At 47.7% G+C, this 23,659-nt stretch overlaps 1 protein-coding gene across 2 annotated transcripts in view; it reads left to right on the top strand.

Moving 5' to 3' along the window:
- Positions 1-8,902, top strand: part of LOC142582465 (uncharacterized) — a 194,140-nt gene extending 185,238 nt beyond the window's left edge. For both annotated transcript variants that reach the window (XM_075692221.1, XM_075692220.1), the window contains exon 3: positions 6,662-8,902. The gene's annotated coding sequence lies outside the window, so the exon portion shown is untranslated. The remainder of the gene's footprint in view (positions 1-6,661) is intronic.
- The last annotated feature ends 14,757 nt before the right edge of the window (positions 8,903-23,659 follow it).

The raw sequence follows: 23,659 nt of genomic DNA, 5'->3' as shown, positions 1-23,659 counted from the left end.
AGAATGTCTCCACTAACGGTATCGAGTCACCGTAATGAATCATAAGAATTTTATTCGATGCTGTTTACTTATGACATTTCATAAGTATACAAAAGGTATAGACAGAATTAAATTTTATGCTTTAATGTAGGCTACCACTACCATATTCTCAGGACCAAGCTAAATATGTTGATTCGAAATACTTAGAGTAATTTGAAAGCGCAGCTCTTAAGTGCCCGTTTCTGCGGCGAGCGTCGGCGTTGTCCCTCGGCGCAACCGAGCGAACGAAGCGAACGAACACAGCGAGAGATGAAAGCGAACACTGAGCGCAGCGTTATAAGGAAAGCGTAGTGCCATGCAATACTTGCGACGACCGTTACGAGATGGCGCCAGAGGAGCGCGCCATCTAGCGCCAACGTCTGTTCACCGATGGCATGCAGCGAGCGCGACGCACGATATATAGGGAAAAAACGAGCTGCATGAGCGGACGTCTGTCTGCGGCGGCTGTTGTGAATCGCACCCACCCGTCACCCACGCGCTGCCTGTCGTGATCTCCCGATTAACGAGGCAGTCGCGTCACACTCTGCTCCGTTTGCAGCGCGCCGCACGAGACAGGTTCTCCGCGCCAGCCAATAATATACCGTGAAATGAAAACACGTATAGAGCTGCGCTCAAATTTCGCATTAGACAGTAGCGTAGTCATCGGTGAATCTTTATTTTTCTAATGTAAAGAAAGATCTTCACTGCCATTAAAAGCTACAGATACCAGAACAGAACATGCCTGGCTTACGACCTGACATGTTACTCCAGCCATTTGGCGAGAAATGTGACGTGTGCAATGATCTAAAACACACAGACGGCGCGTGCACCCACGAAGACGTGACACGCACACACACACTAAAGCTAGTCATAAAGCCTCCTTGCAAAGGTAAAAAGCCCTGTGAATTTCTGCGTGTAACCAAAAGATACTCGCCGACAGCGTTAGTCTTTTTTTTTTCATTATCTCATGTTGACTTATGTAGACCTTACTTCAGTGCATTCCATCTACCGGCGTTGCCATGGAGCTCAATGTGCAAATACAACGCTACTCGAAGACACCGAATAAGCAAGAAGCAACGGGAACGCAACGCATGCTCCATCCGCCTACGCGCTTAGTTTCTACCTCACACAAGTCGGTACTGATGCAAGTTCGCACGTGCCTCTGCATTCTATTTGGGGGACAAAATGCAATTTCGCAACGTGCTCTCCAAGTGACCGTAGTGAAAGATGAACATTTTTGTAAGAATAGGCGGCAATAAAGTATAGCATGCTTAATGCGAGGTCCAAAAAGAACACCCCCCCTAATGATTTGCATATACTAGTTTTGCTTTTTTTTTTGTTCGTTTGCCCCACAGAGCGGTCGAAAAAATAGAAATAATAAAGTGACGTCGGAGAACAAAAATTATATCAACGCATACCGGTGTCGGGACATCACCGAGAAAGCCGTCCGACAGCCAACACTGCGTTCAATGCACTTAACTTGTGTTCTAGGCTTCGAATCGACTCACCGAGTGCCAAGTACAAAAAAAACTTTAAGAACATCGGCGTTGGCGAATCGTCGCCAGCGCTGGATGCGCAGAGCATGACTCGCATGTGCGACGGGCGCTGAGAGTTAGGTACGTAAGTTAACCGCATGGTAGTTCTTTCAATTTCTCTTTAAGGCGAAGCTTTCTTAGCAGCAAATAACGGGCTTGTGTCAGCGCTGTATGCTTATCTGCAACGTAGCATCAATGAACGCCCTTCTGTTCTGCGTAATAAATAACAATAAGTTACTGCATAAATCATGACTAAACAGCGCGGATGACGAAATAGGTACAAATGGGGACGAAATGGGAAAAGCGCTCAGACAACAGTGCGCTGCGTGTTGGTGTGTTTCGCCAGCCCCTTCGTCCATGCATTTTCGCCATAATGAACGTAAACCAACTGCCCCAATTTACAACCCTGGTATACCTGTCACATATAATGTCGGCTCATAAGTATCTCTAAAGCGCGCCAACCTCTTAATGAAATAGAACTTGATATTCAACGACCTATTTATTTGATTTACTTCGATTACGCAGTTTGGTAAGGTCCACTTGGTGCGTGTTCTCTTGGCCAATCCTTCAGAATGGGCATGTTTCACTTTGACACAAGGGATATAGAATCTCTAAATGCCGCCACATATAATACGCACTTTTCTGTGCACACACCTGTCATCGCCATTCTTCCCTCTTCAAGCGTCACACGTCGCCTTCATCCACGCGACATTGCTGCATGGGCTTCTCCCATAGTGCATCCGCACGATTTGATATTTGCATTCCGGCAGAGGTTGTGAACGAAGTATAGTGCATAAATATAAGAACTGCGTGAGATGTTAAAAAGTGCACGCTGTGGTGCAGGAGCGTAAAAGCATTCAGTGAGAATAAAAGTTGCATGGGATGAAAGTAAACCCAGTCGTATGCATCACTGGTAGTTGTATAGCATTTAATTACTCACTTCACTAAAGCTTTGCCTCCCACAGATTCCAACAGGTGCGTTGGATATGAATATTTTATTTTTCGGTTTTCATGAATATTGAAGCCACAAAGTCAGTTCTGTGATTATCAGCTCGTTTTGGAAGAATGTACTTTTCTTTCCCTTAAAAATGAAAAAAAGAAAGGATTGTTCACAGCTAAAGCTACGTTCATTGCTTACTTTACCAAAGCCGGAATATAACGTTATTATGTGCGTCTTCCTGGTGCATGAACGGACGAGCAAGTTTTAGGGAAAGCAACTTATCTGTGTCACGTGAAGTTAGTTTAAGCACTTGCGCTGATGCAAGCGGCAGCCACTAAAAGTGGGGCATAGAAACAGGAATAAAGTAAGGATGTTGACGAAGATCACGATCAAAACGGGCCCCGCTAATCTTAAGTGAAAGGGCCCAACGCACACAGCGTACACGCTCAAAATAATGGTTTCGACGTGTAGCTACCACTAAGCTAGGTACAAGCATTGCAGGCATTGCTAACTATAAGCAAATTAGCTGCCAGTCAGGTGCTCGGCCACTGTAGGACTTCAATGCATGATGTCCGAATCTTTCAGGTCCCATAGGATGGCACATGAAAATTGCCGCAGCCGAAATTGTCTCACAGCGTCTTTTTCGGTGCTGCTTGCTGCTTCAAGCTTTCAAGCTAAATTTTTATTGGCGCATGCCTAAGTGGGTTTCCCCTTAATAAAGCAAAGTGTCAAGCCGCGAGACGCTTCTAGCCGCGTGCTGGGCCACAACGTCACCTTTATTTCATAGCCTCCGTTGGTCCATCATTGCGGCAGAGTACGCCTTCAAAGCACACGTTCTCTCGGGAGCGGGCTGTCATACTAGCTTTGAGTTGCTCACATTGCGTTGTTTTTTCTTCAGTCTGTTGTACGCTTGATCATGTGGCCTTCTAACGCTTTAATTTTACACACTCACGAGTAGAGTACGTGTCACCGCACTGCGGCGATAAGGGCGCCTTTAATATTTTCCTCGGTTATTATTACTGTTGTTGATGTTGTTAGCGTCGTAGCGATTGCTAGGCAACTTGGTATGTGAATGAATTTGTTCTGGCGTTTTACGTACCAAAGCCACCATTTCATTAAGAGGCACGCCGCGGTGGGGTACCCTAGGTTAATTTTGGCCACCAGAGGACCTCTTAAGGTGCCCCCGATGCACGGGACGTAGCCGTTCTTGCATTTCGCCCCATCTAAATGTGGTCTCCGGGGCCTGTATTTGATCCTCGTGCTTAGCAGCGCAACGCCGTACCCACTAAGCCACCGCGGCGGGTTGTCCTTGGGACGTCAGTGACCGCTTGCTGCGGATGAGGAACGGGAAGTAACGCCATGCCGAACATCAGGTTCGTCCAAACGACAGGGTGGTTCGACGTTCGCGTACAGTAGCCGCCACGCATGACAGCCTTCCCGTTAAACCGCTGGACATTTCATTATTCTAGTTCTTTCCTCCCTACCTTTCGTCATTTTAGGTTTCTATCAAACTCTTCCTTTTCCGGAGTGTTGGGTACAGCAAACCGATACTCGCTTCTATAGTTGCCATCCCTATAGACTTCCCGCAATCCGTCATGACTCCCGTTTGGCGGGCGACATGCAAAGAACCGAAAATACGAAATTACGCAGTTTCACAAAAAAATTAATAAAAGCGGCAACCTTGGCGTCACAAAATCACGCTCGAAAGACTGCGGGTTCCAGGCTCTCTAGACGACAGAAGGTGCCTTCACGCTCTGATGCGTGACGCGTTTCATTCAGGGAACAACCGGACGACGCCTTAACATTATCTTTCTTTAAAATCACGGTTCTCACAGGAAGCGTCAGCCTTCCCAGATGATGTAAAATTCGGAGAGTGCGAGAGAGAGAGAGATAGAAAGAGAATCCCTGAGATCTGGCTATGATTTACAACAGGAAGTTCTGCTTCCAAGTGCGTTTTTTTTTTTTCACTAATTGCGCAACCAGTCATTCTACTGCGCAAACACTGAAAGGGATCCAAACATATAAAGTGCCGGTCTAAACTGACTTATACTTTACTGTCTTTACTAGTTTCATTTCCCTCACATGCATGTGGAGGCGTCCAATTCATCGCTCACATGCACTTTAGCCAAAAATATAAACCACGAGCGCGCGCGCGCGGAGCCCGGTTTTTTTTTTTTTCTTTTTTTTTTTTTATACCAAGGAGCGACCACCGGAGCGCGAACCCGGTCCATTATAAAATTTCAACGCGGCTTCTTGACATTTCACTACTCAGGCGAGGCGCGGCGTTGTTGCTTGCTGCTGACGCCACTCTCGGACGCCGGCACCGTGAAAACGGAGGCGGCCGCACTTATCGGAAGCGTGACCTGCACGCACTGCCAGGGTTTGCCGAGCGGGCAATCAATCAAGCGACCACTTTAAACCGGTGCACGCCAGAAAGTCCCGAAGGAGTGCATTCTGACGTCACTACCTGCCCCTATGCGTATCTGCCATGCTTCCGACTTGGGCTGAATCAAAGTGGTCACTGAAGAACAGTCGAGTGAAGCTGCTTGTCAGATGACCTAACGTTGAATATAAATGTACTGCCTCGCGACATGATATCTCAATAGCCCGCATCGTTTGTGGCTCAAAAACTGTCGTTCATAGAGAAAATAAGGCGGATCATGAGAGAGAAAACCAGCAAACGCCTGCTTAGCGACACTTCGACTTTTTCTCTCTCCTGTCTTACATTTCTTTGTTATTCGGGAGAAAAATACACTCCTATGTACGCGCATGCGCAAGTGGGCGTGTGTGTGTGCGCGCGCGTATACTTGAGTGCACGTACCTATTCCACTTATTTTTTCGCATCTACGTTCCGCAAGGAAACGTAAAACTTTTCCCTATTCCCCTCCCTCCCTTCTCGCCTCCCTCTCGTTTCTTTTCTTCACTTAAGTCCCTTCCCTCGTGTAAGGAAGCAAACTGGATGTGCGTTTGGCTGACCTCCCTACGTTTCCTTCCTTCTTTTCCTCCTCTTCATCCATCTCTGTTGAGTCCCGTGAACACTACACTGAGCGTGAACACTCCGCAGATGCGTCAACACTTCAGTGAGTCACGTGCCACGAATGTCAGAGTGAGATTCATGCGGTAGGGACGCTAAAAGACATCATTTTGCAAGCGCCATATGTTCTGACAATAGTGAACGTTTACGACTCTTGTGGCAGCCACAGCATGGCTCAGATTTTGTGGCAATTCCTTCCTCGAAACATTGCCTCCCCCCCCCCTTTTTTTTTCATTGGCTCTTCTAAAGAACTGCCACAATTATTTCTAGAATATCGGCGCCTTTAAAGGGAGGGGGGAATCAATTTTTTTTTTATTTGAAAGAAATGCCTAAATTTCAGCCATTGGAGGCACTATGTACTACATACCTATGTAGTTTCACCAGCACCTTTGTTATAAATGGTTTCATTAGCCAACCTGCCTCTATCGCTACTACGGTGTTGAATTTTGTGCAGAAGTGGACATATTATAATTTATTTTGGTTTGGAAAGTCAGCCGTAAAAGACACGTACACAAGAGCAACGAAAAAAGCGCAAACTCTCAATCCCTTTGTGACCGTGTCTTGTACACTGACCTTTTCAAACGAAAATAAATCCTTATTGAATCACTCAGCTTCGTGTTGGTTCTAAATATATCCATCATTTGTCAGGTGATAACCTGACACAGACTGCAGTATGTGTCTGTCAACCCCTGGTCGGGGTTATTACATGAGTCTTTGAAAATAAAGTAAAGATAAACAACAATAATAACTGGCACGAGCTAGAATACATGCAGCGGAAACTGCAAAATAAGAATAAAGATAAAGAGGAAGCATGCACAATGCGTAATGCCAGCGTAAGCCATACAAGTTAACATACTACAAATCTCCGAACAAAGGAAATAAACCAAACATTCAAATACAGTAATCTACAACGCACTAAAAACAGAACACATTTTCAATGATAGGGGAATAATGAAATATGACACGCTTACAAGCTCATGAGGAGGCATGAACTAAACCCCAGGCAGCCCTGCCTTTTCTGGCAGTTCTAGAAATTGATGTATTGCACGGTTTTGGTGTTATAAGCCTGTCGAAACTATAGTTAGCAGCGATGCTGTGTGTAACGGAGCTCCTTACCGTTGTTTATTTTCGCAGGTGCCCGGAACCGCACAGGAGATTGCATAGTTCAACGATTCGGACACCGCACTGAAGGGCAGCAGAGAAGAAAGAACCCAGCGCATCCCAGATCCTCCTTTCCGTGTTTCCACTCGTACCGGAGCGCTGCAAATGGACGAGTTTCTGTTGTAACGACGTACCAAATACAGTGTATTGGATCAAATGATGCAAAGAAAAAGCAAAACTATCCTGACTTGTGTACAGTTATCAGCGGAGTCTAGCCTAGCTTTCAACCTCTCTCTTCTGTTCATGTCCAGAGTGTTGGTAACCACTAGGTATGCCGTTCGTGTCAGCTAAGCCTTTCGGGCGGCCAAGCGCTCACTGTATGCGTAGGCGTCAACAATCAAACAATCAGTGTTCCGTCATCGTGCGTGAAAGAGAAACCTGCTATGTGTCACGTTGTTGTTGCACAAAACTAAAATATGGTTCGTCGTTATGGGGTGGTTAGACCGATGAGTTTTCGAACCCCTTGTCGCTGTTATACTTAACGGATACCCTGTTATCGCTCTTTAAGATGCTCGTTCGGTCGGTGTATCTCCGCCCTCATTGCCGCGTTCATCGTTAACCTAAGGAGCCTAAGGAGGTTGTTGCTTCCTGCGTAATCAAATCGCGAATGTTCTAAACGCAACAGTTACAGTTCACTGCGAGTGGCAGCGTTTACAGCGCAACTATTAACATGTTATAAGCGTTGATTGGCTTTCTAACAGCAGTCCTAGCACTACGAGAGGACATCACAGCCACAGCTCTACAAGAACGCAGAAATCTCGACGCCAGACGAATCGATCAACAATATCTGCTCTTGATGAGACCATCAGACTTGCGGCCCTTAACACAAAGTCTGTGAAAAAAATAATGATCAGGCTATTTCCGTTGTAGAAGGAAAATGCAATGTATCTCGGTTCGAAGCATCGTAAGCATTGTCACGCACTCCCGTGGCACTGTTCGCGATATTGATAGCGATCATTATAAACGCTGTCGTTTTTATTCCTGGTCAGTGTCGGCCATTGTGGAACACCGGATCAGATACTGGTAGCGCTTAAGAGGTCTCTTGACATTTCAAAGGATGTAATTCCTACATAATCACTAAGGCAAGCGCCCTTTTTTATATTGTATTCATTTGCACCTAATGGAGAATACCTAGTTCCTTTTGTTGTTCGCGAGCCAGTGCTAAGCGTTTTGCTCACGCAGAGTACCCGATGTAGTACATAAACGCAATAACGTGCGCGTGACCCTTCCTCATCAGCACCCCCTTTTGCTTGTACTTGTTGGCCTACACGCTAAGAATTCAGCGCCTACAAAAGCAGCGTGGTCCCGGTGCTGGCATTACTCTAAGATTCATTGCCGAGCTGGCACAGTTATCGAAGTCACACTCGACTGAACACACTGAAAGGAGCCGCTTATCCCGTGTAGCGCTTGAAGTTTTCATAAACTGTCCGTACGCATTAGGTCTGAGCTAGATGTCGTTTATTTTTATTCTATATTCCTTTTTTTCTTCTTTCCCTAGGGTAAATGCACCAGGAAAATAACGTGAACTGAAGGTGCAGAGGCGGGCGGAAGGGAGAGGGGAAAGCGACCCAAGTGAAGTTCTTTTTTTTTTTTTTTCATAAAAGGAACCCGGCGCTTATGACGCATTACTTTATTTGCTTTCGCTTTCGGTACGCACGCGCCGATCCAGCAGAATTAGCGACCACAACGTATACGCGAAGTTCGCAATACAGACAAACACTGGAATTCCAGTAGGACACGAACGCACCCGATTGAGCGGTGCGATCAGCCGCGGGACGACGTTGACCCCCCGGGGCGTTGATGATCTTAGCGCGTAGCCAAATACCCTCGCGCGGCGTAGCTCGCAAACGCCGTGTACGCTGCACCGAATAGTGCTGTCTTCATCGTTCCTCGTGTTTCATCTGTCGTCAAACCACGGACAGGGCCGAGTAGATGTCGTCGCACACTTTGTGTCCCTCAGAATGAAACGCGTTGCTTCGTTCTCCCTAGAGAGCTGGGATTCTAGCATCTCGAGTGACCGTATGCGAAAAGCCCCCGGCGCCCGCGTACTTGGAAGAACCGGCGACGTATCCGTGACGGGTCGTTCTATAGGAGACCTCCGCAAAGCGGAACTCGTCTGCCGTGTTCTACAACCTTCAGTCTCTATTTAGTTTGTTTCTTCATGCTAGTATGCGACATGTCTTTCGTTTCAATAAAAACGTTATACCCAGCAAACTTCACTGTGTGTTACGAAGTCACTTGGGCGGAAAATCAGTGCATGTCTGAACTAGTTGCCAGTGTCGTCCTTCCTTCAGCGTTGTACCAGCACTGTAAGAGTCCTGAAACGTCCCTATACTCTTTGACTTAGCAGTCACTGAAACTTCCAGCGCACCTGAGGATATACGGCGTGATTGGTGGCACTTGAGACTCCGCGGTGATACGGCGACAACGATACGTAGAAACAACCTAAGCACCACGTATACTAGCATAGAGCATGTCTTCAATAAGCGTTTGGTGGCTAAGGTGAAAGCGAGAGCAGCAGTCGTCAAAAGAGTAAGGTTCGATTGATGCCAACCAGAGCAACAATGTCTCAAGCAACCCCTACTGGACACGTCAAACAAGAGGACATATATTATTTTGTTGTCGCGCAAGCTGAACATCAACATCAACAAGCAACAGAAAAGCACATCTGACACACAGCGCTGGGTGTGTAAAATGTGCCTTTCTGTTTTCCTTGTTCAGCTTGCTCTACAACAAAATAAGATATGCCGTACCAACAAGCTCCTATAGCTATCCTCATCGAAGAAAGAACGTTCAAAGGAAGGTGTAACCGAAGTGATGAACACTTGAGTCGGAGATGTATTAATATGAATTATATACGCCCTCCAGAGACCATTCCACGTTCGATTACTGTGGATTCCTACTGACCTTGTTAATGAGTATGCAGCTAATAATGGCTTTCCTGCTTCTTTTTGTAACCACACAGACAGTGCGCAGTCGTTCCCTGCCACTTCCCGACAAAGCTACAGTGATAAATCCTGATCGCCGGGCTCAAAGAAACGCAACTATAGCCCCGTCCGTTGCACAGGTATTTACCCACAGCGTCTTGAAAGAGCGCGTCTGCTTTGATTCGGCACATGATGCCCACCAACTAATACAGAGCGAGCAAATCTAGTTCGTTCCCGCCTTGATCTGCGTGCACTAGGGCTCTCCGGCTGGGCATGAAGCCAGCCGGTCTGTCGTGCCGCCTAGAAAGGTTTCCTTTTGTCATTATCAGCGGGGACCCTTTTCTGGTGGGCGTCACGACGGTCGCTTGCATCACTGCCAGCCTTCATTTCCGGACGTGCGTGGCGACGGCGCTCTCTCCTCCGGCAAGCACCAAGCAGACGCATAATTCAAGCAGGTTGGCCTGAAACATCTCCGTGCCAAGATACCACTCGTCAAGCGCGCAGCGATCCCCCAGAAACCTAGTTCTCGCCCGCAGAGAGAGAGTCTCGAAGGAATTAAGAGACACGGCGGTCCGCGGCGAGGCCATCTGCCTCTCGAGCGGCATATATGAAGCCCTCCTGCGTATATCTTTCCGGATACTAACGCCATCGTAAGTAACCCTCGTATGGTACGCGTCATTTTCTCGTCCTTATAAGTATCTTTATCTTTTCATTTTGTTCTCCGCGCTTTTAAACAGGTGCCCGGTAGAGGCAGATGCTACACGCCTTCACACTATAGCCACGCATCAGCAGAGGTTAACAGCGTTTCAAAGAACCTCAGTACAGGACTGGCTGTCTTGGCGTGATAAACCAGGAGTATGCATGATTAATAACAGTGTTGCTGCTGAATCTGCCATTCACAGTAGCAAAGAAGCGCTTAAACAGAAACGTTTTGTCCTTGCTCTTAACTGCCGTAGTCGTCTTACAACATAACTTGGAACAGATACAACAGATGCAACAATGCCTGCAATGCCATGAAAAATGGGTCAGAGCATGTTCTCCCCGAAAGTGCAATGGTGCGTACTGAGGCGGCCGGGGTTTTGTGGTAGTTGTGTATCAAGAAAACAGCGTTGCTTTAGCGCCCTGTAAACAAAGTACCACGGAGTTAAGAACTTCCTAGCGATTACTGTGTGCGATTTCGAGAGAAACAGTTCCAGCAACGAGAAGCCATGCATGCAGCATGTGATAGTCATGACCATCAGTTAAATGTGTGAGAAAATCCTCTAATATCTTACCTTGAGGCAGCACGCAACATCTCATTAGTAAGTTCATTCGCTGTATCTAGGCAATTCCATAGCCTCTTATAAGTAGACCGACTTGTCGCGTACGTATGAGAAACGCTGCCATTTTCTCACAGCGTCCTACGAGGAAATACGCTGGTTTCTTTGCGGAATTTACAACCGAGGAAATGTTTGACGGCAAACAGAGTAAAGAACAAAATGTGAACTTCATGTCATGTGCGTGCATTGTGAAGCAGTCTTTTCAGTAGCGGAGGCAGCGCGCACTTGGCAGTGGTCGGTTCAACAAGAGGATAAAACGAGAGCGGTTATCATGTGGCTTGGCAAGGACGAACACTGACCCCCAATGTCATAGAGCGATGGAGGGCTTACAGACAAAGAAACACATATATCAACGGCGACGAGGACGCAGACACACCTGAGGACCTTAGTATATCCTACCCATTGTGTCACGCAAAACAAGGCAAACCAAGCATTAAAAACTTGCTTCGGGACTGTCCCACCACTCAAAATATCCGAGATAATTTTACCAGACCATGTGGCGCAACCAACTAGATTTTCCCAGCGCCTAATCGACTGCTGGGAACACAGAAATATCGTCTGATATCAGTATAGGAATTCGCGACAGAGACCGACTTTATCGCACCGACCTGACTGGGCCTGAGAAGCTTTAATGTGACTACCTCGATAATCCCACCCAATAACCGCCATACCCAGGCCATAGATCGATTCATCCTGCAAATAGAAAGTTCATTCATTAATCAATTATTAATTAATTCATTCATTCATTCATTCATTCATTCATACGTGTGTGCCGCACATGTTCCTCAGACGCCAGAGTCTAGATATTTGGCGCACCTACAGCGTACAAACCGACTAAGTGGCACGTAAATCACCACAAATCTAAATTATAGCCCAGCTTCAAACGTCGCAGAAGCCCTAAAACTCAGACATATGTGCCATGCCAATATGTGGTTTCTTCAACATCTTACAAAGCTGACATCTCGGATGAACAGCGCCGCTTCTTTGCTCTTAGCGACGGACTGGTATGTATACATTAAATAAGGCTCAGTGCACGTATTTTAAATCTTTTGTTTCTTTTATTGCGATGGCAATTATATTCAATCCAGGCGCAGTTATACCACTCCAGGCACATTTCCCCCGTTGCCGTGACTTTGCGTATAAAGTGCAAAGGCTATTGGCGGCAAGGAGTTACGGAGTCGCCATCTATCGGAAGCGCCTCGCTGGCGTAGTATGAGGGATCACGCGGCGCGCTCCTCATAGGTTTTGCTGTCAGCGCTCACTGAAAACACCACGCGCGAGCTCTCCCGGACATTTCTGTAAGTACTTTCGAAACGAGAGCAGTTTTTTATTGCCTAAATAATAACCTTGGGTAAACTTAAAGCACAGAATCGTTTACAGATGCTATCTCTTTACGGAATAAGTACAGTGATCGCCACTGCGCGCGGTCGCCACGATGGAGTCTCCCGAACCGGCTTCTTGCGTGAAAGGTAGGTAAACGCTAAGAGCAAACTATGTGAAATATGTTCTTATATTGTTTGTATAACTAAATGGAGCGTAATAGAATGAAGCCTCAATGCAGCGATCGCGCAGATTCACAGCGATCGACTGCGCGTCTGCATGCTTGTCCGCGCAGTTTCGCTTTCGCCGCGTGCGCGTTTTCGCACCGTACCATGAGCTTTAGGCCGCAGAATATGAGCGTTTGACAGTATACAAGCAACCATCGTTTCGTGGGCGCTACCAGAGCTGTTCAAAAATAATTTCATTGTAGAGACTTCGACGCCTACAGGGACTGTGATGTGCCGTCGCGACAGCTCAATCTTTTGTTTTTCTAACTTCTTGGACGTTTCAATATTATTTCTCGAGTTGCGTCGCACTGTATGTTTATCGGTGTTCTCAGCGTGCGATTTCCCGCTGCTTCTTTTTTGTAATCCAGTGCATTAATTCGTAACACAAACATGACCATATGCCGTGCTTTTTTTTTAAATGTGCTTCTTACCGCTCCCTTTCCACTCCAGTAAACTTGCCAGTATTTATAGCATCGACAAGTTCATAGACCAAACCGTCATGACATTAGTCGGGCAGCGGACTCGGGCGAGCGTCTCAGTGCGCGTTTTCCGAACATCCCAGACCCGGCGCCGTAGCAGAAATCTTCCTCGCGTCTGTGCTTGCTGCATACCCGAGTTGTAGCCGAAGACTATTTGCCGGTTTTATGTTTCGCCAGCCAAGCTTCACGCAGCTTCTTGCCCTGCGGCTACGTGTGAATAAGGCTCACACCGGGCTCCGTTGCGAACGTCCGGCACTGCGGCAACGAGCAGTAGCCTACCATGCTGCACACCTCCAAAGGCAGCCACTACCTATTATAGTAGTTTCAGACGTTATCAAGTTGACACCCAAGGCGGTAAAGCCTGACCACTTAATCAGAATTGCGGCGCAGGTGGGACTTTAAACTCGTTTTCAGCTCGTTTCGGCGCTCCCGAAGCAGCCGACGCGGCCGCTATGTCCACGTGATACCTAAAAGCACGTCAGGGCGACGGTGGCGCCACAAGGAAAGCAGGGCCGAGCGGTCCAAAGCCCTACATCAGAAATTCCACGCCTTCAAAGACGTAGTCTATGTCGACGCAGCAGAATACATAGAACGCAACTGTATGTCCCTTGCAGTGGTGGACTCCTCAGGTCAAATACGCGCTGGTGCTTCAATTCGCACCAGAAGCTCCAAAACAGCGGAAGAGGCGGCTATCGCTGTGGCAATAGCCTCCACACATTGTCATTACATTATTAGCGATTCCAGAGCAGCAGTACGCAATTTTGCGAAAGGTCGGGTCGCGGCTCCCGTAAAACACATAATAGACACCAACCAACACCCACGACCAATCCAGATCATTTGGGCACCAGCACACTCCTCCCTACCCGGCAACGATGCCGCCCACACCGCCGCTCGAGGACTCGCCAACCGAGCACCCGGACGGCTCAGGCTAGCATCAGAGAGGGATCGCATGGTCAGTTACCAGGAAATAACTCAGCACTACAGGTTAGCCAGGGCAGTGTACCCGCCAGCACATAAATCGCTTAACAAGCGACAAGAAGTAGCTTGGAGACGACTTCAAACGAACACCTACCCCAACCCCGTAACCTATCACTACTACTACCCGGACCAATACCCTAATACATGTAAGCGTTGTAAGCAAAAAGCGGATCTATTCCATATTATGTGGTCGTGCCCAGCCGAAAATCACACAAATCATGAAATAAGTAATACTGAGCAGTGGAAGGCCATGTTGCTCAGCTCCGACCCTGACCTGCAGGCCAAGGTCATCGAGAGAGCTGAAGAAGCCGTCCGGGCCCAGGGGCTCGTGGCTGCCTAACAACAAGATCTTCCGTCAATACCTTGTTTTTAAATAAAGTCTTTACTGATTCACTCTCTCCAGCGGTGGAGCTCGAGGCCAATAACACCGTCGCCGCGCGCCCTACGCGGTATGTCCGAGTGAAGCCTGCGAGGGGATACGACGATCGCGGCTCAATCTCGGCCGCCCGAAAGGGAGGTGAGCGGGGAGGACGCGCGCCGTCTTCCGTCGGGCGCGAAGCGCTCAACGTTGCGAGGCATCAGGGGGGAGGGGCGGGAAGAGGGGCAGCGTTCTACTCCGGCTGCAACTGTGTACGTGGCGGCTGCACATGGTCGCGCGGCCGTCTCATGAGAGTGGTCTGCGTTTTAGGGCAGAGTCTAAGCGGGTGCGTCGACGGCTCGTAGCTTTGTGCGTCCTCTGTGTTCTCGTCGCTCAGTTTGCGGTTGAGGCAATAAACAGCACGAAGGTCACTTCGCTCGCTGCTGCTGCCACGCTTACACACACCAGCGTTTCTACAGCGAGTGTCCGCCGCCATAGAGCGTGCGCGCTGACACCATGTTTGTTAATTTTAGTTACCAAGCGAATGTTTACAAGCTGATAAGGACGATAAAAGTGCTATCCTTACTTCTTGTGGCTGTCTGCTAATTCGCTATCGCAAGCGATGCTTCGCCTTTTTGGCAAAACTGCGACTTATTTCTTTTTGCTTGTGTGAGCCCTAGCCCTCTTTTCACATCATACACTGTCCACTTCAAATGAATTCGCCTGTACACAAACAGTGTGTGTTGTGACCTGCCACGTAGCTCAGTGGTTAGGCGTTGCGCTGCTGAGCTTCAGGTCACGGGTCGGGTACGATCTCGGCCGCGGCAGCCACATTCCGATGGAGACAGAATGCAAAACGCTCGTGTACAGTGCATTTAGAGTACGTTAAAGAACTCCAGGTGGACAAAATAATCTGGAATCCCCCACCACGGCGTGGATCATAATCAGATTGTGGTTTTGGCACGTAAGATCCCAGGACCTTTAAGTGTCTCTCGTGTTTAAGCATTTCTTATTATAATGAAACCTCAACTTTCTTGTAGGATGCACTGTGTTCATTTCAACACATTTGTGGCAGCTTTGTATGCTGTCTCTGGCTTGTTCCTATCATATTGTTTTTGGCCTTGCAAAGTTTTAAATAGCCGTAAAAATGATGAAGCCTAAGTGAATAAGAAAATAAGATACTCCTTCAATGTGCCAACAGAGTATTAACTTTGCACCGGACGTTATCCTCACCGAACCAGCATAGTTTGGACGAAAGAGTACGAGGGCAAGTATGAATTATCTGAGCTTCGGTTGTAATTCTTTTTAGATATTATTCAGCAAATATCACCTACATTAATTTTTCTACAAGGTCACCCAAATTGTCAATACAATTTTGCCGACGATCAATAAATTCTCTTGTTTAAGAAAATGATATCGCTTAAGCTGCCAGCAATAAATGCTTCGCAGTATTCATCTCTTTGTCAGAATAGAATCTTTGTCTTTGTAGGGTTAAATTATCTGACCAAACAGGCGATAGTACAATGGAGCGAGATAAGGTGGATGCTCCCATAGCTCGGAATGGAGTTTCTGGAGTCTGTCGACAGTGTAGGTGATGGTGCACGGACGTACCAATATCTGTCAAACATCCATTCATTAATTGGTCATTCGTTCATTCTGTAAAACGCCATCTGACATGTCCAAAGTGCAGGATTCAGTTATCCAGTGAGCGTCTTACTAGAATAAGCACTAGTGGCTGTTGACGCTGTTTCTTCATAATGCTCCAGTAATGACACACGAGACTTTAAGAAAACTGTTAGAATTATACTGTGTGGATACGCGGTAAAAATACAAAGTCTATTGGTGATTATAGAAACGGCGCTACAGAAAAATACTGACACAAAATGACACGATCGCACGGCCCTTTTATCGTTGTGTCATCCTCCTGTGTCCCTGTTTTTCTGTGGTGCATTTTCTAAACTTCACTCCATAACAACTCGCCCAACAACAGTTCTTGACTGCTGGTGAGGCACACTAGGACACATATGAGAGCAGATAGTCCACTTAAATTTCAATTATTTTAATTACAATCAGCTACAGCCATCATGACTGATTCTCGAGCTTCTATGACTTTTATGTGGTAGCTGATTTAAGATGTTTTCATTCCACGCTGTGATCTTTGCTCTCAGGATCATAGTTACGAGCCCAAGCGTCGTGAACTGCAATAATGCTGCCACGGTTTCGTTCGTGTTGGAGTATAATTAGAACTATCGTTTGTCCAAATGCATCCGTTTGTGATATTGTCTGAATTGTTTTGCCATCCATCCCATACGTTTTTTGTTGTTGTTGTTTTTTAAATCCTGAGCTTATTTTGGACACGTCACAACGGGGGTGGCGGCGTGACAACAGCATGACAGAAAAAAACGTGCGGAAGGAACGACGAATTCAGCAAAACCAGTTTCGAGCTTCGAACTGCTGTAGCAGTAAAATCTCGGCGAGGGAACAGGCGTTGGAGCGAGATATTTTACATCGTTGATGGATCGCAGGCAAGCAGAATTTTAGAAGCACTGCTGTCCCCCTATGTGTCGCAACGTAGGCACTGGCCGAACAAACATATTTCTTACTTCTGTTAAACTGGATCCTGACTAGCCGGAACGGGAATATTACTGCATGGCTTTCAATTTGGACTGAATAAAATGCAACGTCCCATATATTTTCCCGTCCAATATGACAAAAACAAAAACAAAGATTTTGCTGTTTACAAACAAAGATCATGTTAAGCTTCCGGTTTCTGCCAAAGAAATAGAGCTGGCAAGAAAGATGCGAGCCGCAATAGTGCGGCAACACAGAAGCTCGGGACCGTACCTCATAAACTTTTTTTTTTTTTTGCTGCTGCTGCTGCTGCTGCTCATGAGAACTTTATATAGTTCCGCCGTAGATTGCACGATAATATATACGTGTATATGAATCATGCTGCCTTACTTTATTTGAGAACACAGAAAGTGGCGTCTCGTACGTTAAACCAAATTTAGTACACGCTAATACACGTTTTCCCTTACGTCGGCACAGTAAGGCGGAACGACACGGGACCGAAAGAGCCTTTTGGGGCGGCAGGCTAAATGCTATCAAAGCGCGTGCAAACCGCCTATAAGCAATTTCCCGTGCTTTTCCAACACACCTGCGGACCGTCCTCGTCTACGTACTTATGGCAAAGCCCCGTAGCGATACGCACAACAAAATTTTCCCTGCACTTCGAGCTTATGTACTTACAGCGCATTTCAAAGAAAGAAAGAAATGATCGTACTGCAATTCATTCTCTACAGAGAACTAAGATCGTCTGAGAAACAAAAAACTCAGATGTTGCGCTTGCTTCGGAATCCATTGACGGCACCACTGCCTCTTCTTTTCATACGCCAGTTGCGTGCGGAATGTGACTGACCGCACAACTCCAATTTCAGCTCACCCCGAAGTTTACATCGTCATCATGCTGCAACGAGCCGCCCACAACGCAACCGTCTCGACTTCAAGTGAGGTCATTACGCCGTCAGCGCTAAGTGTTTACGCATCATGTCCGCGGCACTCCCAAGGTTCTACCTGCTTCTACAAGGTGGTCGCCTCGTTTGGATAATTTCCAAGTAGAAAGCGGCTCGAAAGTGCACGCGACGTTCGCGGGGTAGAGAGGCTTCGTACTGTCGCCTAAGCTCCCCTAACTCTGCGGCAATCCCGGGTTACATTTGTGGTCACCGGGCATTCTTCAACCACGTATACATAAAGCCACGGTACCCATTTTAGTTCGTATAGATAACAGTTAACTACACACACCATGATCTGACGCCAAATTTTTAGTAGTAACTGCAGTTCAGAATTCAACGACGCTCAGCTCAAGCCCCCCCCCCCCTCCCCAATCTTCAGTCAAAAGAACGCCGTGCCCTTCCAGTCTATGAAGAAGGATGACCAGTGAAGCTGTGTATGAGGGCCCTTAATGGCCAACTGCACCTCCGCCGCGGGTCGGCCTGGCATTTCCCTATCTTCGGGATTGGCGCACGCATGGGGAGTGCTTAACGCCTGCTTCACCTCCCGCGTGTCGGCCCGGCACTGTACTATCCTCAGGGTCGGCCCAGGTACGGGGAGTGCTTAACGCCCGCTTCACCTCCGCCGCCGGTCGGCCCGGCATTTCCCTACCTTCGGTATCGGCCGACACATGAGGAGTTTTGTGTCTACACACGAACACGATCCTAGGGCAACTAACCCTTAACAGCTCCGATTTAAAATTCGTTACGTCTTTGTTTTTCTTAATGAATTATTTCATTAATTAATGACGACGAACAATGGAGCACTGGCGCGAGGGCGTTCGCGCGATAGCGCCAAGGGGCGCCAGCGAGCCAGCTGTGGAAGAATATGGCGCTGGAGCCAATCGTGATGATGATAGTTTTGTGTTAACCCACGGACACGATCCTGGGGAAAGTAGCCCTTAATAGCTTCGCTGTAAAACCTCAAGCTCTCTCCGGTTGTATTTAGGTAAACGGCTTACATAAATGACTTTCTATGTTTATGCTGCAAAAGAAAGCACTTATAAAAAATGAGAAAACGGTTTAGTGAAGGGGCTCCTCTAGGTTCCTAGGGCGACTTTGTACTCTGCTATCTTAAAAATGGCATTTGCTCGTTCCAGTAACAGCACTTCTTGGACAGGACAATAGCCAAGCCAGCCTGTGCAGGCTTCAACGCATGCTTACCACGTCACGCAACGTAACGGCCGCTTACCTCGCTTTTCGGTCAACTGTTTCGTTTCTGCGGTCGGTGATGTCTCTAACATTAGCATATTTATGAAGTTCCTTTACATCGAAACTGCCTCCCACTTTTTTCCTCAGCTCTTTTATTTTTCTTTTTTTTTCGTACAGCAGACCTTCAATGAACATGGGTTGGCCAATGTTGGTGTGTTTTCTACTGCGGATGCGGCTAATTTACTAACGATCGAATGCGCGAGCTTTTCAGCTGACGTTATTACGTTCCTTTGTCCTTACAGCTATGTTATACTGTCGTTATTTGTATTAAAGTGGACACGCGAGGCGCGTGGCAATTAGCCTCGTCGTCCACATGTCGCGCGGCACCGCAGCGAAATGGGAAAAACCAAACAAGAGAGCGGTGGCCGCTCCAAGTCACCCTTCTTGCACTTTTTGTTCTTTGTTGACAGTGCGCGGGAGTGGAGAACGGATGACTATGATAGGGCGATCACGCGACCTGTCGTGATCACCGTTTACTGCATTGGCTTCCGAAACTGAGCGCCATCAAGATACAGGATACAGTGCGTCCATGTCAAATTTGAGTGAAATTTGCTCGTGGGCGTGCCACAAGAGAAGATTAAGAGAAGGAAGAAATTAGGCGCGAGGTTGCAAGCAGAAAAAGGAATGGGGTCCTTCTTTTATTTTCGCATCTCGTCGCAGCGTGGCACAACGAGTGTCCAACGTGGCTGATTGGCAGGCGCTCGCGTGTCCCCTTTCACAACAAAGAAGTTTGTGCATTTCTTCATAGCGTAAGCACACATAAACAAAAAGAAGTTGTCCTGACGAAAGGCGCTCGGCGGCATAGTCAAGAAAGGCCGATTCCAGCTTTTTCGTAATCATTACCTCTGGCTAATGCTAGTCACATGCTTTCTGTGTCTCCTTTGCATCTACCTTTTAAGCGTCGTATCTACACGTATATACTCTTCGCGTCAACCGTTCCCTGAGGTGACATTATACAGCGTCTTGCAGAGAGGTTTAAAACAGCAATAAGTGTAGAGCAGATGGCTCTTGAAGTCCAACAGCGAAATCTTATATCGTGCTCTCGATGTGACGCCGCAGCCATGTCATCGACGACGCAACGATGGGAAAGGTGTTACAAGCACGCACACGTCAAGCGCATTTTAAGCAGTTTCCTTTCAACCGCGCTTTGTATGTTTCATGGCTTGCGGCGTGCTACCCAGTGGCGCGAACTCGTCGTCCTCGAGAGGAGCCCTCTAATTTAGCTCCTGAAATATGCCAGGAATTTTCAGCACGTAGCACTCGCTGCTTCATGCGCGACAACGCGATGTGCGTCAAGCTTCCAATATTAGGTTTTCAATATTCGCGCCAAATCCCCAGCCTCGACCGACTCCGTGGCAAGTTTTCGACGTTTTCGCTGCTCTCGCGTTCTTCAAGGGCGCAACTGTCGCACTCTTGAAGACTTAAGAAGCAGCACGAGTGACTGTAAACGAAGTCCGAAGACGACAAGCTGGAAACAAAGCTTCTGTGAACTACGCATGGAGCGGAAGAGTCAAAAGGCTTCGGCGCATTACTACTGCTATTGGGGGCGAGGAGTTACGGAGTCGCCATCTGTCGGAAGCGCCTCCCTAGCGTAGTATGAGGGATCACGCGGCAGGCTCCTCATAGGTTGCGCTTGCGGCGCTCAATAGAAACAACACGCGGCAGCCTTCCTGGACATTTATGTAGGTACTCTCAAAACGAGGGAAGTTTCTGACTGTCGATATAATAATCTTGGGCAAACTGAAAGCACAGAATCGTTTACAGACGCTATCTTTACCGAATACGTACAGTGAACGCCACTACGCGCGGTCGCCGCGATGGAGCCTCCCGAACCGGCTTCTTGCGTGAAAGGTAGGCAAACGCTGAAAGTAACCTATGCGAAATATGTTATTATAGTTGGTTGTCTGTATAACCAAATGGGGCATAACAGAATGAAGCCTCAATGCAGCGATCGCACGGGTTCGCAGCGACCGACTGCGCGTCTGCATGCATGTCCGCGCACAATGTTGTGCTTTCGCTGTGAGCGCGTTTTCGCACCAGGCCGTGAGCTTTAGGCCGCAGCATATGAGCATTTGACAGTGCACTAGCAACCATTGTTGCGTGGACGCTATCAGAACTGTTCAAAAATAATTTTGTTATTGAGACTTCGACGCCTACGGCGACTGAGATGTGCCGTCGCGACGATTCAATCTTTCTTGCCTTCTAAATTTTTGGAAGTTTCAATATTATTTCTAATTTATCGCTCTTCTCAGCATGCGATTTCCCTCTGCTTCTTTTTTGTAATCCAGTGCATTTATTCATAACACAAACATGACCATATGACATGCCTTTCTTTAATGTGTGTCTTACCGCTCCCTTTCTGTTCCAGTGAACTTGCCAGTATCTAGCATCAACAAGCTCATATACCAAACCGTCCTGACATTAGCCAGGCAGCGGGCGCGGGCGAGCGTTCCAGTGCGCGTTTTCTGCTACTCACCGAACATCTCGCAGTCCCGGCGCCGTAGCCGAAATCTTCCTCGTGTGTGTGCTTGTTGCATACCCGAGTTGTAGTCGATGGCTGTCTACCGGTTCTAAGTTTCGCCAGCCAAGCTTCACGCAGCTCCTTACCCTTCGGCTACGTGTGAATAAGGCTCACACCGGGCTCCGTTGCGTACGTCCGGCACTGCGGCAACGAGCAGTAGCCTACCATGCTGCACACCACCAAAGGCAGCCACTACCTATTATAGTAGTTTCAGACGTTGTCAAGTTGACACCCAAGGCGGTAAAGCCTGACCACTTAATCAGAATTGCGGCGCAGGTGGGACTTTAAACTTTCATGGGAGAGGCCTTTGCCCTGCAGTGGGCGTAACCAGGATGATGATGATGATGATGATGATGATGATGATGATGATTCAGCTCACTTCGGCGCTTCCAAAGCAGCCGACGCGGCCGCTGTGTCGACGTGTCCCTCATGGCACGTGACGCCGACGGTGGCGCCAGCTTTTCCAGTAGTGGAGCTCGCCCCCAATTCTCCGAGGACACAACGACCTGCAATGAGGTCCATATTTTCAGCTTCTTTATATCCTTCACGCGTCGTGTTTCTTTCCGAAATGCAACACGAGTGCCAATCTCAGTTCACTGGCCTTTTCATGTAAGCAAAAAAACAAAAAACAAGAACGTGAGAGAAAAAAAACTAAATTTGGCAAAAGGGAGAAAAAAAAAGAGAAACTAGAAGAGTTCAACCTCTTGTGGAATTTGGTTGGCCAGGCCGAACTTAAGAAAAGTTCTGGAGAGGCGACAGAATAGAGTGGGAAAGATGGGGGGGGAAGGTTCGGGAGAGGGAATAATTTGGTGCACGAAGCGAGCCACTGATTTACATTTCGCATCATGGCAAGCGAGATAAAGATAAAAGAATGGAAAACCACCGGCGATAACTTTGTCAACACCCCTCCTTTAGCACGAAAGAACAAAATAATCACTTGTTCTGGAACAAAGCATCGTGCAAAGCGAAGCGAACAAGTTTCACTTTCTGGAAGATACGCCAACCACCCAGGTGCAGAGAGCATCCGCTGCTTTGGCAGTCAAGAGCGATCCAACCTGATTGGCGTATGCAAACGGCACACAGCCTCTTTCCTTAATTTCTCTCAGTAGATTCTCGCGAGCCGTCAGACTTGGACAACAACGGAGGCGCGCCTTAAGTGCATTCCAGAGTCTCTAACTTATCCAAGGTCCAAACACCGCAAACACTGCGGATTCGAGGAAATGCGCGCTCCTACGAAAGCTGGAATACTTGTGGTAACTGCTGGCAACTACAAACTAACGTTTCCTTCTGTTTTCAGCTTACCTTCCGCTTACTGCCAACCATCTGCCCCATTACATGTCCACAATGTTTTTATTGTCTGGGTAGGCTGTAACAGGACGATTTACACAGTCTACATATCCGATACCTTTGTTTTTCATACTAAACTGTAATTACACCAGGATGCGGCCTGAGTTCTCTTTGAAGGGCAACAGAGGCTATACATGGCGAGTCGGCAGTTGCAATCATCCATCATGGTGCCTATCAAACATGTACCTTCGAAAAGGAAAAGGAATGAAAACAGGTTCGTGTCCGTAAGATTAGCGCTCCGTATTCTGTCGACGATATACTATAGCTATTATTGCAATAGCAACTATATGGACACTCCAGATGCATTTATCTCGTCGGCGTCGGCGTCGCCGTGATCTTTCGTATAAAGTCTAAGGGTGATAATATAATCGCCGAGCGCCCTGTGGTATATGTGCGAGTGAAAGCGTGCGAGGGGAGCCGACGATCACGGCTCAATCTCGCCCGCGCGAAATGGAGGAAAGCGGAGAGGAAGCGCGCAGTCTTCCGTTGCGCGCGAAGCACCTAACGTTGCGAGGCACCGTGGAGAGAGGAGGGAGGGGGGGAAGGCGTTCTACTCCGCCTGCAACTGCGTATGTGCCGGCTACGCGCGATCGCGCGGCTGTATCTTGATGGCGATCTGCGTTGAAGGCAGAATCTGGATGCGTCGACGGCTCGTAGCCTAGTGCGTGCCATGTGTTCTCGGCGCTCAGTTTGCATTGAAATGATAGAAAACACGGTCACTTCGCTCGCTGCTGC

Source organism: Dermacentor variabilis, chromosome 5 (genome assembly GCF_050947875.1).
Source record: "Dermacentor variabilis isolate Ectoservices chromosome 5, ASM5094787v1, whole genome shotgun sequence".
Classification (NCBI taxonomy): domain Eukaryota; kingdom Metazoa; phylum Arthropoda; class Arachnida; order Ixodida; family Ixodidae; genus Dermacentor; species Dermacentor variabilis.
This window is presented reverse-complemented; position numbering and strand designations above follow the sequence as displayed.